The sequence below is a fragment of the Aulostomus chinensis genome, chromosome 8 (assembly GCF_037954235.1).
Source record: "Aulostomus chinensis isolate RoL2024-O1b breed Wild chromosome 8, RoL_Achi_v1.0, whole genome shotgun sequence".
In the NCBI taxonomy this organism is placed as follows: domain Eukaryota; kingdom Metazoa; phylum Chordata; class Actinopteri; order Syngnathiformes; family Aulostomidae; genus Aulostomus; species Aulostomus chinensis.
Genome location: NC_141327.1, coordinates 24,900,932 through 24,909,627, shown reverse-complemented (window position 1 = coordinate 24,909,627; position 8,696 = coordinate 24,900,932). Strand labels below are relative to the sequence as shown.

Sequence of the window (8,696 nt, the reverse complement as noted above, 5' to 3'; positions counted from 1 at the left end):
AACGAGATGATTGAACAATGCTGAAATTGCCCAGATAAATGCTGAAAATTATGATAACGACATTGTAGAGTTTAGAAAAAAATAGTGCAGTTTAATACTGACACTTCTGACCTTTGTGACGGTCAGTTATAAAGGATCCAGAAAGGCTCCTTGTCAGCACCGCCAAGCATGGTTGTGCACACGTGACAGGTATTGACATGCTTACTGTACAGTTTCTTATCCCTGCAGCTTGCCCTTCTCCGACTGTCAACCTTTAAAAAAAACCCAGCTAGCATGCACTTGCTGCAGTCGTCCTATCCTCTATAGTGACATTGGTTTGCTGACTCATAACATCAATAACTTTGGGAAGGATAAGTGGTTGTTACAACTGTCGTAGTGTGAAGAGCAACATGAACCGCAGGGGATGAGGGGAGAATTCAGCGGGTACAGTACATATAAACCTCACGTGCTGCTGATTGGGATTGAAAGGATGAGTGAACAGCTGTGATATGATCATGGGTTGCCCTTGACTTACAGAGCTATAGAATGGCAGAGACTGTCATCGCTCCTTAGCTTACTAGGTGGATGGCAAAGCCATGTTCATCACTTGTCCCTCATCATTAACACAATGACATGGTTAAATATAAGTTTCACATCTTAACCAGGAATCAATAAGACGTCAGGTGTTTTTTTTTTTTTTTTTTTTTTTCCTCGATCCTCATGAGCAGCAGCAGCGGCGGCAGCTAAAACCAGCAGGCAGAAGAAAAAAAAGAAAGAAGGGGAGATGGTGCATGCCATCGCTGGTGGAAGTGCCCTTGAGAGACACAGTCGTGGAGGCGGTGATGGAGATTACTGATAACAGCAGCGCAGTCATCCTTGAGCAATATGGACAGGTAGAACTACATACAATTACCCAAAGTGTATTTCACACCATGATTTTGGAGGGCAAATATACTCAACACACGACTATCAAATGCCATGGGGAGTGTATTTTGCATTGTGCTAATTTGAAAAGAGGGAGATAAAATGGAGAGATGTCAAGAATCTGATGAATGTCTCCCCTCAGGTGTAGTTAATAATAGTAATATTTGTGAGGGCGAGTAAAAAACAACAACAACCGCAATCAAGGCCATCGCATCAACCGCTGTTTGCACCACTAAAGAGCACAGTGCATGGAACTCAGTTAAAGGAAAATGACAACTTTTTGCGAAATACACAATTTAACCTTTGTCTGCAGAGACAGACAAGGTGATAGATCCATTAGGGAGCTGACCTGAGGAGGTTAGCACAATGGAAGGTAATGGATTGGCCGTTAGCATAGCTCCCTCAAGGTCAACAAATACTCTTCTGGCCAAAATGGTCTTTGCCTACATTAGAATGAATTGAAATATAATTCAGGATGTGAAATAACAATTCATGACATATTGTATTTTTAGAATAAGATACATTGTCAGAACTAGTACCTCAGAACTTGGGCCAACAAAACAGGACGTTTGTTGACAACTAGAGGATGGAGTGCTACCACTAATCATTTTGTAATAGAGGATGAGGATAATTCTACTTCTGAATGCATTGCACCTAAGTTTTACTCATCCACTTACACCGTGGCTCTATTACTTGCTTAGTCTGACTTTTGGTTTCTGGACTGTCTATAAGCCAGTAAGCATGGTTGCTCAATGTGGCCTATTAATGTTGAACTCTTTTCCTGAGCTACCAGCTAGAGGTGAGGGCTGATGAATCGTTTGGAACCCTTGTTCCTGATCGGCATAAACAATGAGGGTCTCTCGCTGTCCCCGTTGACCTTTTTATGTTTGAGTTGTTTTTGTGCACTAAGTGGTCAGAGCAGTTGGTCCAGTTCCCTGACTGCCGAGGTGATGTTCAGCCTGCTGAGAGCTAACCGGGTCACTGGGCTCTGTGCGTAATCCATCCTGCCACTAACCTGCATGGAGTCCAGGCTTGAGTGAGGTAGTTAGTCTTGGTTAGGCAGCTGGCCGGAGTGAACGTGGCTCCATATGTAAAGCAGTCTGTCTCCTTGCTAGGTGCTGGTGTTAAATGTTCCTTTTGTTTCTAGTTCACTGTCTCAAGTGTTTCATGCTGTTAAAAAGGGGCCTCTAGGTGGTGGAATTGTGAAGTGGCGTCAGTTGAGGATGCCAGTAAGTCTTCACTGAACAAGCTCTCAAGAAAGAGATCAGCTTCTGAAAGTGGCTGACATTCGTGTTGAGCTTCGATAGCTGACGGCAGTTTCTATTCCATATCTTCTATTATGAGTCAGTGCTTTATGTCTGGGTAGATCCCCCTCCTACACACACACACACACACACACACACACACACACACACACACAAAAGGTTTGGAGTTATGTTGATGACACATACCGCCTCATCGTGTATGTGCCACTGTCATGGTGGCCAGCACAGTTCTCTTCGAGTGACGTAAAAGGTTTTTGAACTAACAGAGGAGGATGAGGAGGAGTTCAGTGAAGGTTCCCTGCTCTATTTAGAACATGCTGACTTTTTAACCCACAATGGGACCTATATTCCTATATCTTCTTACCCCTTCTTCTGGCACTCTTGCTAACATCACATATAAATATATTTTTTAATCTTCAGTCTTCTGTTATTTGACCGACACACCTATGAAGTATTGGTACTGCATCACGCAGGCTTGTGATGCAATTTTCCAGGGAAAAACAAAAATGTCTCCACCGGTGCAAATTGCTCTGCCAAAATACTTAAAACCACATTTTGCAATGCTGACGCATGTAAACTGGTGAAAACTGTATGCTGTTGTGGCTGTTAACTATGTGGATCCCGACCGGTACCAGTCAGAACAAAAAAGTTCACGTTGGGTTCTGCAGCCTGAGTCGGCAAATACATGACACTTGGTTCCATGAAAACAGCAAAATAAAAAATCAATAAATATGATGGAAATATTGTCTGCGTGAGGCTGCATACGGTTCAGTGATGGATTTTGCCCATTAAATAACCATTAAATTTAATTAAATGACAAAAGATGAATGAAACACATAGGCTATGTATGTGAGGCGAGCGCCATGGTGTGTAAAAACTGCAGTTTTATTTGTTTTAATATGGGTTTGTGGTAGCAGCCTCTGTAGAGATATAGCTTATACACCTCTGTTTTGTCGAGCCTAATATTGCTTTATACGCCTTTATGCACTATGGATTAAGGGAATCCATAATGTTTATTTTTTATTTGTTGTTGTTCATTTGTGTTTATATGAGTTTTGTTATCTTTTTTTTTAATTCAAGGCAGGCTATGAGAATTGCGTGACAGGGTAGGACAAAGCCAGCGCTCACTGGACTGGTTGTGGTTCAGACATAACAAATCCAAAAAGCTTGTTGGGTTTTGATCAGGTGCAAAATTGTCTCTTGGACTTGATTCTAGTGAAAAAAAAAACGAAAAAAAAAAACCCATCCTGATTCAGTCTCTTGGGGTTAGTTGGTTATTTTCTGATTTTGTGAACTAACAATTGACTCGTAATAATTCAAAGTTCCGCTGAATGCTAAGAAAATAGAACACGAGAAACAGAACTATTTTTTTGCAACTATGTAGCTTAATGATTTGAATGTTGCTGTTTGAATTATTCTGTTGAAATAACGTTGCTCAAGGAATTGGAGGTAATAACAGGAACTGATCGTCCTGACTGAAGCTTCGGTCTCCACCGGCTCTTTCTCTCAGTCAGTTTTCTTCACTTCACTTAATACTCACATTAATATTTTTATGATTTTTCATTACACATCCCTCACTGCGCAGCATGTATCTGAGTTGTGAGCCGAATGCTGGACTGCCACGGTTAATTCTGAGCCTTCCAATTGGCGTCACACAGTACTTTCGGGCCTCATTTTTAACATCCATCCCTGAGTCAACAAATGTCTACAGTATGTGTATTTACAGCTTCTCAGAGTTAATTGCACTTTTATGATGTCTGAAGAAAAAAAACAGGTGTGAGGTCTAATAAAGTTTTTTGCAGTAGCTCTAAGCCTTCAGTGAGCAGGTGGTCGAGAGCTTCAAAGTCTGTCTTGGAACCACCACACGGCTTAGAAAGGCTTTATACGGAGTAAATAACTTACAAACACAAAAATGTACTTTAGGGGGCCAAGCATTGCAAGAAATTGTGTCCTGTGCTAGGAAAAGTATAACAGCATTTGTTTTGTGTGCAATGCATTGTTCCATCAACTTTTAATTTCAATTTTTCATTTTTTAGGAAAAGATGTCATCATGTAGCAGATGCAGCAAGCACCAATTTGCCTTCAGGGGTCTCAGAAACATCAGCATCCTCCTCCGGTAATATTATTATTATTATTTCAGCTATAATGGAGTCAGAATTTTGGCTTCTTGGATCACTGGGTAACAGCAAGTGCAGCCAAGTAAACACTCCTCGAATCTTTTTGCCATCCCACAATAAGAAATTTGCTTTTTCCTTACCACAAGGTTGGATGCGCAGTGCAGCATGGAAGAGGAAACCAAAGGGACATGTCATCAAAAGCTACTCAAGGTTTATTGTTGCCAAAGACATCCAGCTACTCTTGGGAGGGTTACCTGTAGGTTATCCAGAGATGTTCCCAGGTCAGCTGCGCCTTCCCCAGCATGTTCTGTCTCTATCTCCAGTTGGATGTGCCTTGAATAATCAAACCCAAAACCATCTGGGACTCATCTTAATCAGATGCATGGACCGGGACAACTGTGTCATTTCAGTGCCAAGAAATATTACTTCAGCCCTGAGATCTTTCCAGAGGCCCGAGCTGCTCCCAATGTCTCTACCAACACTTGACCTGGAGCTCATGACCATATCTGGAGGTCGTAACATGAAATGACTGGTAATTTCTGCTTTCAGGCTCAGCTGTAAGGAATCCGCAGCAATGGAGTCCAGATGTGTGTCAATTTGGTGACACAGGACTATTGTTCCCTAAGTAAACCTACATTTCGAGACGGTATTCTAACTAATTCAATTCAAGATGATGTAAGGACACTCAGAATTTGCTTAAAGGCTCAGAATATGAGCATTTGTGTTCATCTCGTCCTTCTGAATGTATGGCTTTTGAAAATTGGGGATGTCCCCATCTCTTAGTCAAATGTTTGATCTTGTCTCTTCAAATGGCCTTTCATTGAGGCAATCAGCTGCATAAAGATCCTCTCAGCAGATGTAAATTAACTCTCATTCATGCTTGATTTTGGTTCCTGCCCAGGGATATGCCACAGACAATCTGCAGCTGCTTTGGACTGACTTTGTGGTAGTTCCAGCCAACTGAAAAAGCAAATGGCTGATCTGACTGATCTGCCAGGAGGAAGACAGCCAGACTGCCATTGTTAGATCCATAAAACGCCTATTGCACAATGTTGGCAGCTGGGTGAATCTGTTGTTCAGTTTAGTAACTTTTCAAACCACTCGAGTGAAAATAAACGAACTGTTGACCTTTCAATTTTGGCTCAAATCTGTCCTGTCGATGCTGATTTGTTCCATTTTCTTATCCATTACCCAAGTATGGTTAATTGACAATTTGACCGAGCGAGAGCAGTGAGCAGAGAAAATATCTGCAGAGCAAATTGACTCTTTGGAGCAGGAGGCTCCTTCCTATGAATATTGGTATGAATGAATGCTGTACATGAGATGTCTTGATGGGTACTAAAAATCAGTGCTCAAACCCAAAAAAGACCCAGAATCCAGAAATTTTCACAAAATGAGAGGCTGAGATGTAGTATGGACCAAGGAAAAGTCCTTTCGGGACAGATTATTAGAACTACCTGGTGGCAACAGGAAATGATTATTTGTTTCCCTTTTTTGTAGCCCTCAAGGTGAGTCGACATCTTACAGTTACATTTTAGTTACATTTGCACCACAGAGCACATCATGCCACATCCAAATACTATCAGGTTTCACCCCATTCTTACTCTACAAAACAGTCGCGCATGCTGACGTGGGCAGCGGGGTGCAAGGGCCGGCTCACTCCTCTTGGCAGAGGTATGTCACAATATGTCTGTATTTGCCTTATTTCTCATTTCGTCCTGCCTGTTGCCCTATTCATCATGTCTTATGTGATCATGCTGACTAATTTGCATGCATTTTAACCATTCAGGTTAAAATGAAAATTGATGTCATAAATATTCTCCTGCAGGTTTATACTGCATGCAGCATCTGTCTTCACTCTTTTCCTGTCACTCTAATAAAAGATATTGTAGCTATTGGCAGCATTCATCCACCATGGCAGGGTACTTAACGGAGAGAAAATTGAGTTCCCCTTTCATTAATTCTTGAATTAAATTGCAATAACTTATAGCGTATCAGTCACATCCACAATTCTCGTTATTTTGACTTATAATTAAAAAAGAAACTGCCAGTTAAGATTACCTGATAGGGTAAGATGATAGCGTGTATGTATGTCAGTACATTTCCAGGTGTGATTCTGATTGTGTATGTGTGTGTATGTCTGTGCTATGTATAGTCATTTGCCCCCCTTGCCATTACAATTATGGTTGCCTAATGGAAAAAGCATTTAATAATATACATATGTCAGCACACAGATTTCATTTAGGAGCTTTCGTATGCATGCGTAACCCTCAGAAGCAACGGAGAATCTGTATTGGTTGAGAAAAATTAAATTTACAGAAAGACTCAGAGTTGCGAGGATGTTCAGTTGTAATAACATTTCTTCTTATTACTCTTGACAAAAAGCAGATTAGTTACTTTGCCAACAAAAGTTTGAAGTCAGCTCATTACATGAATTGAGTTTTGTGGAAATACTCCACAGTTTACTGAATAAAGACTTGCTGTTCTTCGTCTGAAACCTCCCCCAGTCCATGTCTGATTTCCAGCCAAGACCAAAAACAACATAACAGAAGGAATAACAGCGACAGCTACAAACTCTAGTAGCTGTTGATATAAAATTCCTGTATATGAATTATATTTGAAATTCTGCTTGGGTCAGTCGGCAGCATGGCCGTGTTGTTTTGCTGACACAGGTCCTCATTAGAACCTATTTCTGATTAAAAACAAGCCCATCTCGTCATCCTCATAGCCCCCCTCCTTCTCTCATCTTCTCCTCCTCACTCTGTCCTTCTCTGTGCTGTTGGTTCAACATCAAAGGAACCAATTTGCATAGAGCGAGAAGGGAGTATTGAGCGCCAACCTTGTTTAGCTTTTCAGCGTGCTGCTGGTGCTTAATGGCTGCTGATAGATGAAAGGAAGAACTGTTCCACTATCCAAACCTCATAAGCCTCTTCTTTTTGAGCTGGCATGACAAAAGATCATTCTTCCAGTGAAAGTGAACGTCCTCACAACCACCTATAAGTATGCACATAATAACTAAGGACTGAATGCAAAACAAGTGCTTCAGTCCCCGTGTACTGCATGACCTGTGCCGTGCTCCTCATAACTTACTCGTCTCTGATCGCTCATTTTATGATCATGCTTTTGCTATGATGTACAATTTATCACTTGGATCAAGAGCTTGAACGAGATCTTCTGGGGAAACGGTGCAGCAAGCAATAACTTTAAAGGATTTCGACAGCTTTTTGGGAAATATGATTATCATCCAACTTTTTTTTTAGAGCCAGACAAGGGGATAGATACTCTTCTCTTCTCTCTAGGTGCGTTACAGGGCTCCCACTGGACACCTGACCGCTAGTTAGCTTAGCTGTTATGAATGCTAACTGTGGGCAGAAGAGAAAGCTGTCTCAAAACTAAACTAATATACTTTTCTCCTTTGCATGCATTGAAAGAACGATAGTTGCTGTTAACATTTGCCATTAAAATTACAAGCCCCTTTTATTAGATCACATACATGTCCGGAACTACTTTCCCTACCAGGCACAGTGATTTACGCAGCACCTCAAAGACACATCATACGCTTGGTTACCTAAAAAAAACAAAAAACAAAACCTTTGTTGAAAACCAGAAGACTAGAAACTATTGTTACTAACCATGACCAACTTTGTGAGAGAGGATGGGGATGATTAGATCTGGACCAACCAAGACCCTGATCCTGATCTATTTGAGCCAGAATATACCTGGGGGAGGAACTGCGGGCTTTGGAAGCCGAGGGATACCTCTTGGTGTGGAAACTTTGCTGCTATTGGAGCTTTGTTAAATAACTCTAGTAATTTAACAAGTTATTTAACTATTGATGTTAACTAATTAGGAAAGTAATTACTTTTTCAAAGACTAATTGATTGCATTTTTTCAATTAGCTTGCCTGACACTGCTGAGAGTAGGTTAAACTCTCTCAGTCCTCCAGACGTGCAGAATAAATTCCGCCGTGAAGTTGTGTTTTTGTGTAATATTTGACTTTGCAGTGACATATATTTTGAACATTTAACCTCTTGTTTTATTGAAGTCACAGATGGTCAAGGACTTCACTAGAATAAATTAAAGTTTTTGTCCCACTGGTAAAATGTGGACATATGTGGTGAGATGGATTGGTGGTTGGTGTCCTTTCTGCCAAAATGAATTATCACTCCTTCAATGCACTCATCTTGCAAAGTTGTGTTTATCACTGTAGGTGGAATATTAACGAGCCACATTATCTCAGGGGTCTTTAGTGCACGAGTGCTCGCTAATTAAAGCTTTTTTGAAAAGTAAGGTCAGGTGTCTATGCTCCAGCAGTGCAACTGTTTGACCTTTGGATGAGACAGGCAGAAAGAAAAAGAGAAAACTGTGAAAATGTGCAACTCTGAGTGTGGAACGTGAAAAATGTCTTTTA

The 8,696-nt window shown here is 41.0% G+C and overlaps 1 long non-coding RNA gene across 1 annotated transcript; it reads left to right on the top strand.

Annotated features, from left to right (window-relative positions):
- The first annotated feature begins 2,091 nt into the window (after positions 1–2,091).
- Positions 2,092–5,237, top strand: LOC147257740 (uncharacterized). Its single transcript, XR_015117491.1, has 3 exons — positions 2,092–2,246; positions 4,205–4,284; positions 4,432–5,237. It is a non-coding gene; the product is annotated as an uncharacterized LOC147257740 (long non-coding RNA).
- Positions 5,238–8,696: the final 3,459 nt, after the last annotated feature.